The sequence below is a fragment of the Panicum virgatum genome, chromosome 6K (genome assembly GCF_016808335.1).
Source record: "Panicum virgatum strain AP13 chromosome 6K, P.virgatum_v5, whole genome shotgun sequence".
Classification (NCBI taxonomy): domain Eukaryota; kingdom Viridiplantae; phylum Streptophyta; class Magnoliopsida; order Poales; family Poaceae; genus Panicum; species Panicum virgatum.
In genome coordinates, this window is record NC_053141.1 from 16,643,714 (window position 1) to 16,657,942 (window position 14,229).

The window sequence follows — 14,229 nt, forward strand, 5'->3', positions numbered from 1 at the left end:
TCAGTAGGAGGTCTAGTTTGGCAACGATCATATCCGTCTCCTTGACAGTAAGCATGCCCTTGGTGCGGGGTTGGAGTCGTTCATCGCTCCACCCCTGATTGGAGACCATCTTCTCGACCAATGCTTTGGATTTGGCTATGGTCAGGTCGAGGAAGGCTCCTTCAGCAGCGGCATCAATATTGGCTCGAGATGTCGTAGTGAGACCATTGTAGAAGCTTTGCAGGATGAGCCACTCGTCCATGCCATGATGAGGACAGGCCAGGATGTATTCCTGCAGCCTCTCCCAAGCTTCTGGGATGGATTCCATCCCTGTCTGCTGGAAACTTGAAATTCTCCCGCGCAGGGCATTTGTTTTGCCCAGCGGGAAGAATTTTGCGAGGAACGCCTTGGAGCATTTGGCCCTGGTGTCGATGTCCTTTTCTTTATAAAACCACTATTTTGCCTTCCCCAGGAGGGAAAAGGGAAATAGACGAAGCTTGATAACGTCGGCGGCGACACCCCATATGACAATGGTGTCGCAGAGCTCCAGAAAATTCTGCAAATGTGCATTTGTGTCCTCATTTGGCTTGCCACAGAATGGGCTAGCCTGCACCATGTTGATGAGGCTTGATTTGAGCTCGAAGTTCACATCCCCGACATTGATGTTGGGGCCAGTGGCCAAATTGTCAGTGGAGGGGACGGAGAACTCGCGGAGGGTCTTTTCAGCCATAGCCTCAAGAGCGAGTGGTGCTTCCGAAATGGGTTCCTGTGCCGGGAGGATAGCGAGAGGAGGAACGACACGAGGTCGTGCCCTTCTCACAAGTCTCTCTGGATTGTTTGTGTAGTTTTCCGGCAGGGAGTAACCGGTCATACACTACCCCTGTCTTCTTTCAAATCAAAAATAAAAGAAGACATAAAGTGACATTAGCCTGAAAGAGTAAAGACTATATCCTGAGTACAAGGTCTAAGTTAATATCAGCACAATATCTTTGTTCACATGCCATCCCCGGCAACGGTGCCAGAAACGCTTGTTGGCATTTTTTAGCGCAATCACTAGGAATGGTTAATCCATAGCGACAGCGCCAGAAATGCCTGTTGGCGGTCCTTAGTGCAATCACTAGAAATGAGGGCGCCGAACCCATCCTAGCAACTGCACGCAAGGGGTGCCACTCTTGTGGTATAATCAATATGATTACAGATGGATCCGCAAGTGCACGGATATACCATTGTAGCATTTCACCCGGAGAGTAAGGGTATCGTTATTTATTTGTGTCCCAAAGGACGGCAGCAACAAAGGTATTGTACTCAACATTAACCAAGACATTGTGCCTCAAGCAATAGGCAGTACTCTAAAAGGGTAATGCAACACATCACATATCCACACGCTAAGAGGAAGGAATAAAAGAGAGAAACGACAAAACAAAGGTCTACTCTATCCTACATCAAGTTAGTTGGAGCTTAGGCTAGGATAGGTGTCCTTGTGCTTCTATCCAAAGCTGGGGTTATGTTAGATCATGGTTAGGACTGCAGGTGCTAAGAAAATGGGATAGCGGGGAAAAGGTCCCGCACACGAGAACGTCCAGTTCCGTTACCTCTTTGCATGAACTCCTACACCGAACCCGAACGTCGGGGAGTACGCTAAACGCAACACAGCTGTTACGCCGGACGGACAGGGCTGTCACCACTTGCCATCTACCCCAGTCACACTGTGGAGCACGGTGATATCCGAAAGGACCCCGCATACCCGAGCACCACGCTCGTGTATGAAGTCACTACTCTAGTGTCCCCAGGTCTCCCACCCTTCAGATGGACGAGTAAAACACTAGAGCAAGCCCGAAAGCACAACGAACCTCTATCCATACCCGGATCATCTGGCCGCCTCGCGTCCTTATCCTTCGCTGGCAGGCTGACATGTGGGCCCTGATATCTTTCCTTGTATGCATTATGTGTGGCGCACCCGTTTACTCTGCCAGATGGGCCCTCTTTGTAAGTGGGTGACACTGGATGCGATATTCTGCGTAGTTGCATGACGTCTGCTGCGTGTTTTTATCTTATTCCACTCTTGCTCATCTGAAATGTAGAAAACTCGAAAACAACTGTGGAGCGAGGTTAGTGATACAAATATGTGAGTAAGGCATGTAGTTTTCCTTTATTATTGAGTATAGTTGACAGGTGAAAATGGCACTTAAGCACCGTCAACACTGCTTCAGCCAGGTTGATTAGAGGACTGTCGAAAGCATTGTCGGCTGCTTCGTCTAGGACTTGCTGCAAGTTTCGCGGTCCGTGCGGAGCTGGAGCACGCTAAGCTCGAGCGGTTGCATTCTTTCTGCGAGTGGTGGGACTCGTCTTGAGGAGCGTTGACTGACAGCTCGTCGTCTGAAATTTGATTTAGACTCTCGTTGGCGTACCAATCAGCCTAAGAGCCAAGTGCACATTCATCTCCATGAAGTGAAACGTACACTTGTCTGTCCGGGGTCGTGTGAGTCGTGCTGTAATTGACCAGAGCAGTGTCGCCAACTTCCTCTCCTCTGACTGGAGAAAGAGGTATGCCTGGCTGATAAGGCAAATCCTGTAGGCAAGCTACCATCCGGGCATTGTTGACATCATTATCGGATTCAAAGTTCTTCCAGAAGACGATTCAGCTTTGAGGTGTAGCCAGGATGGTCATATTCTGGCAACCGAGCGAATCCGAGTCGAGATCAAAGTCACCATCGGAGTCCGGGTAGGAGTCGAACAGGGGGGGGGGAGTCCGAATCCCAGTCTGGTCCCGTTGGCGAAAAAGTGCTGAATACGACATGGCTGAATTCTTCAGTCTGAAAGGAAAGCAAGTTGGTGTCGTGTCCGATAAGGATAGGTTCTCGATTTCCTTAGCAATTCCGGGGAGAAGGATTTCGGCGGAAGTGATTTCGCTGAGTTGTTCTCGCCGGGGTGTCTCCTTGCTCGCGGGGTCAATCAGATGACTCAAAAAAACTCCTGATCCGTTGGCGATGCAGACCCACAAGCTGAATACGAAGGTGGTTCCGGCGTCGATCGCCGGGAAGCTGAATTCAAAGGATGACATCGAATTCTTCTGTTGATCTTTGGCGAGAGGCCCAAGGTGGGCGCCAGCTGTCGGTGTTTTACCGTCGGGTTCTCCGAGGGGTATCCTGAGGAGAGTGGTTATGAGTAGGGACTCGCCGAGATCAGAACGCGATGGTGCAAGAAATACAAGGATTTAGACAGGTTCGTGCCGCCGGAGCGTAATACCCTACGTCCTGTGTGGTGGTTTGTATCCCCTCTGGTATTGTTCGATATTTTGAAGGGGTCCCTGTTCGCCCTTATATAGTATGGGGGAACAGGGTTACATGGAAAGTCCTAGCCGAGTACGCTTAGAGTCCTACTCCGAGTGGGTCGGGTAGTTTCCTTGTACTTAGCCTAGTTCTACCTCCGTACGAATAGTTACAGTAGAGGTAAGGCGTACCCATGCAGTACTCCCTACTCTAGAATATTCCATGCCCGTGAGCTGTCCTGCTGCCCCGGGTCTGACACTATGTGGCTGGTGGTTGAATTCAGTTGGGTCTGATCCCAGGAGTCTGAGAGTCGAGACCAGAGTGGAGTCCCTTTACATGTTGCCCTTCTATTCAATTTATAGCCTCCTCCGTGGGCCCGGGGAGAGGCTAACTGCCTTAAGTGTGAATGCGGCGTCTCATGGGGACGCCGGCCTGCAAGTGGCGCCTGCCTGTCAAGCGGGGTCCTGCGTCATGGGTCAGGACGGTCGTTGCCCGGGGTCCCACCCAAAGGACCCCGAGATGCTTCGAGGTCTTTCCTCAGGATCTACTCATCACTCGGGGACCCTGTGGCCGCCCGGGGTCGGGGGCGCCCTTCTCCACACCTACCCGACGTGACGGGAGGCGTAGGTAGTGGGGTCCGCCCACCGTCTGTCGCTAGGTGATGCGACGTGACCCGGGAGGGGGCTTCCTCTGACCGGGTGTCTGCGCCATCTGTGAGCACGCTTCCCCCGTAATCATGCCATTTTACGGGGAGGGCACGTCGCCCTCGGGACCCGCGCCACTGTAGCAGGTCGGGCGTGCTAAATGCGTCGCCAAGGCTGTTTCTTCTCAATGAAGGGACCATTCCGGTTGGGAGGAGCGCTTGGCCTCCCCCGATCTTCGGCCTTCTAGAAGGGTCCTAGACCATTATCGTTAATGGGCTAGGAAGATCTCATGGTTTGTTTTATCCCTAATTTGTCCTGGGTTAGGGGGACCCCCATTCTCGTAACGCTGCCCCCGGGCCCACACCAAGATCCAAAACAGCAGGTCGGGTATGGGGCCAAGAGTTACTCCCCTCCCCACGCGCCAGCGCCGTGCAGCAGCTTACGATGGTTTTTACTCCATATTGGGGATTGTGGCAGGCAAAGGGGGTTGTCGCTTGAAGTCCGCGGGATTCTCACGGAGATGGGGCGCCCCATCCCTTCCCCTTCCATTAGGTATATATCGATAGGGGAGAGGGTGTCGTGGGTCACCTTGCCCTCTTGTCTGTCTTCGCCGGGTCCTGACGCGCGGCCGTTGTCAATTGGCAGGAGCGCGTCAAGCCGCGGCACTTCGTCGGGGGCAAGGCTTCTCCCGCGATGCGACCGAGCCCGTCCCCCCCCCACCCGGCGGTTGAGATATCATCATCCTCCTATCCTGGTGTCGCAACGCTGGAGGCTCCTCTGGAGGAAGCAGCCTGGTAGGATCCGCCGCCACACCCATCGACGACGCTGGAGACGACTGGTGTGGTGGGGACCGCGCGAGCAGGAGATGCCGCCAGGGGATCTCCCGGTGTGCAGCAGGTTCCCACCCTCGAGGAGGTAACGCTGGAGGCCACAGAGCCGGGTGCTGGCCTGGAGACGTCGGTGGCCGTTCACCCAGGGTCGACACTGTCCGCCACCGAGGCTGGCTAGGTTTCAGCCAAGGACGCCCCCCAACCTCTCGTGTCCCAGGAGCAAGTGCCGGTCATGCTGGACGCGGCGCTCGTGAGTCTCTAGGGGACGGCTTCAGGTGGTGGCTCCTCCGGGCATGCGGACCGCCCGATGCTCCTTTCCTCCTGGGAGTGTGAGCTCCGAAGGCGTGATGAGGACACCCGCCACTGGGACGAGCAGCTCCAGCTGACAGCGGCTGACCTGGCGACCCACGAGGAGGCCCTGGTGACCCAGGAGTGGCATGTTGAGGTGGAGCATAGCACCATCCCGACGCGGGAGCAGAACCTCAACGATTGGTCCCAACAATTGAGGGATCGCGAGGCATAGCTCCAGGCCCAGGAGTCCTGGCTCCAGGAGGATCAGGCCGTGCTTCAGGTGCGGGCAATGGAGGCCGCCAATCGGGAGGCGGCTCTCATCCTCCGTGAGCAGGACCTCAAGAGCCAGAAGGACCGTGTCAGCCAGTAGGCGGCCAACGCGGCGGTCGCCAATGAGCAGGTGGCTGCGGCACAGAAGGAGGTGAGCGATGGGATCGCTGCCATGCATCTGGATGGGGCGAACAGGATCCGCGATGCCTGGGCCACCTACAAGGCTAACCTACAGGAGGTTCAGAGCACCCTCAGCACCCAGCTCCAGGAAGCCCGCCTCCATGCCGAAGCAGTAGAGGCGAAGGTGGTTGCCACGGAGACGCGTGCTACGGAGGCTTAGGCTCGCAGCACCCAACTGGAAGATGTTGACGGTCACTAATGACCCATTTTTTACCATCAACTATCATGCAAAAGTCGAGCGTCAGAAGGAATAAATATTAGCATAGGACAATTATTTGACGAATTCCACAGATGCTGATATGAGAATGTGCGCAAGTGAATTTGGGCCAAAACTGCAGGTAACGAGCATATTATCCAAGGCATAAATTCTTGAGCCAAGCACAAGCAAGCCCAAAGGCCAAAAGGGCCCACTTGGCAGCTGCACATGAGAGGGAAACTCAGCCCATAAGCAAGGAGACACGTCAACAATCCGAGGCAACAACTTCTCGACGAATCAGACGCGTTCACATGGATCTACGGGCCCACCAGAGCTACCAAACCGACTCAATACAAGCCCTTACCCATATATATCACATGGGGGTCCACCTAGCAGTGAGCAGACCGAAGACCAGGCTGAACAGGCTCAGCCCATGGTCGGCCGACCACTAGGTCTACTGGCCTGGTGCTGACAGCCCACGGGCCCCACCGCCTCTCAGATGACATGTGGCGAGGTGTGGATGATCCCCAGAGGCGGTTTGGCTCGTTTCTCGGACAGGAGGCTGGTGGTTCCCTCCTATAAATACAAGGGAAGGGGCTCAAATGAAGACATCACTCACCACCAAGTGTAGAGCCTCTCTAGCTTGTGTATAGTGTAGGAGTTAGGAGTAGAGGTACTCAGGAGGGGCGCCAGAAATGGCGCTCTTCTCCAATTTGTACCTCTATGAGAGTGAGGAAGATAGTCGGGGGATGTGCCGGGCTTGTCGGCGCTCTTCTCTTCCTGTGCCTCGACGGATGCTTATTCGGTTGTAAGTGTTCGAGACTTTCTTTGCTTATTTAGAATTAGAGTTTAGATCACAAGTTCTCATATTTGCCTTATATTAGATGATGTGTATGCTAGCGAGTAGCATTTGACTCTAGAGTAGGTCCCGGATAGAAAAGGATAACCCTGTACGCCTCTAGAGTTAGTCGGGAAAGGCGTAGACGTGGTGTCTAGGCTGGACTATACCACTCAGTTGTCTAATAGTCCCACGGTTTGTAGTGGTAGCCGGCAGGTGGTGATAGCCCTGTTCGAGCCTTCTCGTAATCCTCCACGTTCGGATATTAGATAGAGCATTATATTGGAGCTATCGGCTTGTATAAGCCGGTTGATACCTTTAGCTCGAAGTATAACGGCGACGTGATCTCTTCTTCTAAACATAGATTCTAGATCTTAGAAAGTCCTCTCTTTCCTATCCTCCTACACCAGTGTGTGTGTCCTTGGACAGTCTGAACCCGTAGGTAGTATACTCACGTTCCCTAGTGGATACGATACCCTGGAATACTCTTGGGTGAAAGCTACAGCGGTATTCGTGCGCTTGCAGATTTATTCGTGACGTTACAAAATACCAACAAGCTTTCTGGCGCCGTTGCTGGGTAACGGCAGCTACGTTATCTTCGGACTCAGTCGTCCTCGTATCTTTTTCATTTTCTTTCCTTCTACCTTTACCCCCGCTACCCATAGAGCAACTATCCTTTCCACAGCTCTCTACCCCAATGGGCGAGTTCTTTGAGCCATCACCATCTTCCTCATCTAACCATGAACTCGACCCTGGATTTATAGCCATGGTTCGGAAGCAACCCTTCTCTGGAGAAATTCATGAAGATCTCTATGAGCATTTGCTAGAATTCGAGGAACTGTGTTCGGGTCTAGAAATCCTAGGCATGACACAGGAAGCCTTGCGGTGGAAATTATTTTCTTTCTCTCTTATAGAGAGGGCGGAGCAATGGCACACCCGCATGATAGGAAATATGAGCTGTGATTGGGAGGAGCTTCGAGATGACTTTTGTTACTCGTTCTCATTCACCGAACGCATAGACTCCCTACCGACCGACATCCTCGATTTTGAGCAATTAGAGAAGGAGTACATAGGTGCAGCATGGGCTAGATTCTCACGCCTTTTGGCATCTATCTCAGACATGTCTATACCCGATGAAGTATCGTTGGAAGTTTTCTACTCGGGTTTAGACATGGAAACTGCCCTAGAGCTTGATGACGCCAGCGGAGGATGGTTCTTACGCACAACTCCGGAAGAGAGAAGAGACATCCTAGATAGTTTCTTCGATGACTCTTTCTTCTCTACCGACCATAGTGAACCCCGCCGGGACGAATCCGCGTCGAGCCATGAGAGTCTCTCAACACCCGAATCTGAGCCTTCATCTTCCACATCCCAATATTCGTCTGTTGAGCCCTTTCCTGAACCACGAACACTGGAGGAGGAAGAAATTCAACCTTCGGAGTTCTCTTCCCGATTCGAGGATGATCCTTCAGGAAACATCCAAAATCCCTCGAATCATCTTAGGCACGAGGAGCCTATGAAATCAATGTGTCTTTATGAGACCCTCGATAAACTTTGCTGCCATACACCTGCAATGGACTGGTCAAAGGAGGCAAAGCGTGCTCATGAAGCAATTCGGATTATCCCAACCTCTGCAACCATCCCTTGTTCTATGAAAGGAAATATCGTAGAAGCTCTTCATGACCTTGCTGCTGAGGTTTGCATCTTACCCGAGTGTCTTTTGGATACTCTCATGGGTAACAAGCCTTTAACCCCGACCGATAAATACTTTAAGAGTCCATCTGGACTGTACTTTAAATGTTGGGGGATTGCAAGGGACGTGCCTATCACAATAGACAAAATCGAGATGCATTTAGATTTTTACATCTATGATATCCTTGATTTTGATCTTATCCTAGGCCTCCCGTTAGAAAAACTTCTGGCATCTCATGGGAGCCTAGATGAAAAGCTTAGGGTAACTGGCTTGGCCACTGCTACTCCTCATCTAGAAAATCTTCTAGCCAAGCCTCTTCCTGAGCAAAACCCGCTCGAGGAAATGATGCATACATCTGCGTTCATATCCTCCGAGCCCGTTCTCTTGGGAGTTCTAGAATCCTCTGAGGAATACGACCCAGAAGATAGCCTTCACTTTTGTGAAGATGAACGATCATCATCACCCTCGACCGAGTTTGAGCCTCTTCCCGCTGGACTAGGATTTGTTGTTCTCGACCACGATCGAGAATCAACATCAAGCTTTCACAATGCATCTCTTGAGATAGAGAATCAATGGGCCATGGAATTCTGTGAGGTGCCGACTCTGGAGTCCAATGAAAAGGATTCCTCAAATGAGAATGAGAATTTCACTTTTGACATACCACGTAAACCGTGCACATTCAATGCAACTCCAGAGTCAGGCATGCTTAGTGCACCGTGCACACACGAGGACTACAAACACCTTATGGTCCTCTTTTGCAAAATATTCAGAAGGTTGGTTGTAGATGTATATGTTTATCGTAAACATTGCAGATTTCGTGGATGCACCATGGCACTAACCTTGTAGCTAGCTTCAACAATTGGTGGTAAAACAATGACTCATCACCAATGATGGCTACAAGAGTTATCATGGTCGAGCTTATGACTAGAAACAAAGCACTGCCGGGAGATAGCCCGGACTACTATCATTTATTTACTTCTTTATTTTCCTTTCAATAAAAAGCAAGAGCATGTTCTAGGATATAGTTTCCCTTTGGGTATTCTTGGTCGCTAACTTTTCTAGGGGAAGATCAAGAAGAATGATGGACAAGCAACACCTACGAACATGTGAGCTACACCGACTACAACACCTTGATATGTCCTGATGGAGGAGCAATTACTGAAAGAGACTTGAACTCCATACACTTGAAGTTTTGCAAACTCCAAGTGTGGGGGAGGTATGTGAGTACCCCAAAGTAAGTTCTTTTCTCAATTCATATCTTGTCTTGGAATTGGTGTATGTCCTCGCATTTTTCTCTATAAAAAAATGAGAGGAATTGTCATGGTGACAACATTGAGTCTTCATCAACAAAATGCCATGGTAAGTACTCTCAATGTCCTGCTTTTGACACTAAACAAAGCCCTGCCGGGAGGTCACTCGAGGATCACCAGGTTCGTACTCTTTCTCATCTCCTTTTGAATAATGCTCGATCATGCTTCATGCTCCCTTTATCTGTCCCTGTATGCTCTAGTTTGAATGTATGCTATAGAATGCATTCATAGGCCTTTTAAATCAAGCATGGTGTTTGGGTTAAAATGTCCTCTTCAATCAAACTAGACCTTGTGTCAAGTTTGATTGATGTTCTAAAGTTAATACTTGCATAGATGTTGGTTGCATATATGGACTAAACCCTGCAGGAAAATCAAATCCAATTGGGCGAGTCAGTGATCTGAATTCAAATGGAAAGGTAAGACACGGCTTTGGATTAATGTTGCACAATATACTCATGTTGATGCAATCTTAATTCAGCCTTGCTTGAGTAAGTATCATGGTGAGATTAAATTTTAGTTTCAATAAATATTAGGAGCTCCCTGGTTCTTAAAACCGATAGAGCTATTAGTTTGTTTCCATGTTTTTGTTTTTGAATAAGCACCAGGTACAACAACAAGTGTGGGGGAGATCTCTTAGAACTTTCATGCATATACACTCGAGATCTCCCACAACACGTGCACAACACCGAACGAACCAGAATGCAAAAAAAAAAGCCAAGACGAATCAGAGCTAGTATTGGGCAGTGGAACCTCAGGTTTGGCTGACTAGCACTAAGCTCCGATCATCTTCATCATGACGGTTTGTACACTCTACCCCTCATACTCTCCCTAACCTATGAGTTTGTGAGTCATATCATTAGGGAACCCATAATTGTTAAGTTGTTGACTAGTGAGATATGGTTTGATGGAAGGATCCTTACTTTCTCTGCTTGTATATCTGGGAAATTTTTATCAAAAGAAAACTTCCATAGCTTTACAACTTCACGTGTCTGTTCTACCGAAGCCATATGTTAACCTTCATGACACAAATCTTACACATATGTGCCTTGTTGTTGCATTGAGCTTTTTCAAACTTTGTGACCCTAGTGAGATGTCTTTCATACTTGTTTGATCAAGATCATGTGCACCCCACCAGCTGAACTTCTACACTGGAAGTCAGCTATGCCATTCCATCCATCCACAAAATAAAACTCCATGTTTAATGATCTCTCTCTCTCTAGTAACTTTCAAATGAGGCATGGGCTATCAAAAAAAAGAAAGAGAGAAAAGATGGCATGTCCAAGAAGAATGACCCCCCCCGAAAAAAAGAGAAAAAAAATGGACACATCAATGTCCATGAAAAAAAAGAAGAGGAAAAAATATAAATAGCCATGTCCTCATGTTATCCAAATAAAGGAGAGAGAGATTCATAAAAGGAGTATTCTATTTTCACCATCCACCTTCCACATATGTGCACAATCTTGATCAAGCTTGTTTGATTTGTCATCTCCATGGATCCTTTGTTTGATTTTGCAATATATGTGACACAAGTGCATGCTTCCATTTCCTCCTACCATGAGCCCCAGATAAGCCATCTTTAGAAGTAGGGTGAAAACAAGCAATGCCTTGGTGAGGATATATACACAATGAGTGACATGAAAGATCCTATGGAGAAGTAAAGCTATGGTTGGTCTTTGCAAAATATTTCCAAAACCCCAGTCATATAGCAGGAAAGTGGAGGAGACTGAAGTCAATACCGTTCCGCTCTTCAACTTCCCAAACAATTCATGGTAGACACATCAAAATTCACAGGTACGGGTGAAGCTTAGAATAATTTGTATGCAGGTGTCATATCATAGGAAGTCAGGGTCCGCCTTAGTTCTTGCCTTTACTCGAGGACGAGCAAAGAACTAAGTGTGGGGGATCTTGTTGACGGTCACTAACGACCCATTTTTGACCGTCAACTATCGTGCAAAAGTCGAGCGTCAGAAGGAATAAATATTAGCATAGGACGATTATTTGACGAATTCCACAGATGCTGGTCTGAGAATGTACGCAGGTGAATTTGGGCCAAAACTGCAGGTAACGAGCATATTATCCAAGGCATAAATTCTTGAGCCAAGCACAAGCAAGCCCAAAGGCCAAAAGGGCCCACTTGGCAGCTGCACATGAGAGGGAAACTCAGCCCATAAGCAAGGAGACACGTCATCAATCCGAGGCAACAACTTCTCGACGAATCAGACGCGTTCACGGGGATCTACGGGCCCACCAGAGCTACCAAACCGACTCAAGACAAGCCCTTACACATATATATCACATGGGGGTCCACCTAGCAGCCAGCAGACCGAAGACTAGGCCGAACAGGCTCAGCCCACGGTCGGCCGACCACTAGGTCGGGCGGCCTGGTGCTAACAGCCCACGGGCCCGACCGCCTCTCCGACGACACGTGGCGAGGTGTGGATGATCCCCAGAGGCAGTTTGGCTCGTTTCTCGGACAGGAGGCTGGTGGTTCCCTCCTATAAGTACAAGGGGAGGGGGCTCAAATGAAGACATCACTCACCACTAAGTGTAGAGCCTCTCTAGCTTGTGTTTAGTGTAGGAGTTAGGAGTAGAGGTACCCAGGAGGGGCGCCAGCTGTGACACCCTAGGTGTCTGCACAGTAGTTGTGTATCTATTGTTTGCATCTTGTGCTTGAATTGCTTGAAAAAGGATATTTTTGTAAATATAAAGGTTATATGTGTAATTATGAGTTTATGCAAGGTCCTTTTTATAGTAATATTTGAATAGGTTGTGCAATTATAGCTTTTGTGGAGGGTGTTTTTGCAAAATGTAATGTAATCATTACATGGAAGGAAACTTTTCAATTCAGCCTAAGTTTGAAGTGAAATTGCATTGAAAAAGACAAAATTCCTGGAATTCAAAATCCCTCCTATGTTTTCAAAAATAGCTCTTGAATCTTTGATCAAATAAATTTTTACACAACATCAAAGTTGTAGATCTTGAAAAGTTGAACAACTTTCATGTTGGGCACTTTTTCATTTGAGCCCTATTTTAAAAGTTATCTCTGATTTATAGTTTGGTCCCTGTAAATTTTAGAAATTGCAAAGCAGTCCATTTTCTTCCACCTCAGGCCTACTCCTCTGCTTGCTCTGCTGCTAGCGCACTGCCGTGCCGCCCGCCGCTCTGGGCCGGCCGCAGGCCAACTCCAGCTTCGCCGCCGCCCCACGCGTCATCCCACTTGACCCCTGGACCCACTGCCCCCTCGCGCTGGTGCCCTCTCCGCTCTGCCACGCGCCCTAGGCCGCCCGCCGGTCGCCACCTCGCCGCCGCCGTGGCTAGGTCGACGCAGCGCCCCGGACCCCCATCTATCGTGCGCAGCAGCACCACTGGAAGTTCCACAACGCATTCCCCTCGTTCTCTCGCACGCTCCCTGCCCCGACTCCCCAAACCAGCGCCGCCATTCATCCGTAACCCTGGCGAGCTCGACGCCGCCGCGGAGCCGCCACTTCAGCACTCCTCCGCCCTTGCTGACCCCCTAGAAAGCTCTACCGTGGGCCCGCGCAGCTCACCGACCCATCCTCCTCACCTAATTTCCACCAGAGCCACCCCTCCACCGTAGCCCGAAGCTCCGCCGCCCTGCTCGCTGTGGAACCGCTCCTCCTTCCTTCCTCTGCCCAAATCAAGCACCCCACTAGCTCCCTCATGTCGAGGTGAAGCTCCCCGGCCACTCCACGCCACTTCTACCCCACCGGAACACCGCCTCCGCCGCTAGCCGTCGCCGCCGGAGCAACTGCTCCGCGGGGAACCTCCAATCCAGCCACCCCGAGCCCCAAGAAGACCACCATCGGGTAGATCTCGTTCTACTCTTCATTTTCCCCAACCCAACCCTCGCCACCGGCGAGCCTAGCCGCCGGTAATGGCCGGCGCCCTTTCCCCTGTTCTCCCTTGCGGCCAAGGACCTCGGGATTGAAAGAAACAAAACCCCAGGGGGTTATTTGAATAGCCGTAGACTCAGATGAATAGTAGCAGCAAGGGCTCCTTTGTAATTTTTGCAGTGAACTTTGAAATTCAGTAGAAATTCGTAGAAAATTCGTAAAATAGCAAATCTAGTTGTTCTGGAATCCTTGAGAGTAGCTCTTTGCAGTAGAATCAAAATATGATGGTTGTTTGTTGAAAGTTTTTGCTGTATAAATTGATTTTTGTCACTAGGTAAATAAAGACTAGTTGTTTTATCTTTTTCTTAACTGATGATTGAAGCCATGTCATGCAGTGAAATTTTTATGGTAGTTTGTTCTTGTAACTATAGTATTGCTATAAAAATTTCGTGATCAGTTCTCATGTATAGCTATTTCTTTGATTTAATCCTTGCTTAGTAGACTTTAATTATGATAAATAGTTTATTCTGATGATAAATCATGAAAATATTTCTGAGTGATCTTTTTGAATAGTTTAGCTTGTACATGAAGTTTGAGCCCCAGTTCATGACTGTTTTGTTTATTTTCTCAGAATTAATTCTGTGTATATAAAATCATGAGAAATTCACAGTAGCTAATTCATCCCTGTGTAGGCCTTCTGTTAAATGTTGAGCTTCTGTTTTGCTTTAACTTAACCTGTGTAATTAAATCTTGTTCTAGGTGTGGTCTGAATGATTGAATTGTTATGAATAAATACCTACATGTTTTGGCATGAAATTTACAGGATAGCCTACTCTGTTCATGTTCTGTTTAGTGTAATTTTTGCTAAATTTATT

The 14,229-nt window shown here is 49.1% G+C and overlaps 1 non-coding gene across 1 annotated transcript; it reads left to right on the forward strand.

Annotated features, from left to right (window-relative positions):
* Positions 1–239: 239 nt before the first annotated feature.
* On the forward strand, positions 240–348 carry LOC120639405. Its single transcript, XR_005661408.1, has one exon. It is a non-coding gene; the product is annotated as a small nucleolar RNA R71 (small nucleolar RNA).
* The last annotated feature ends 13,881 nt before the right edge of the window (positions 349–14,229 follow it).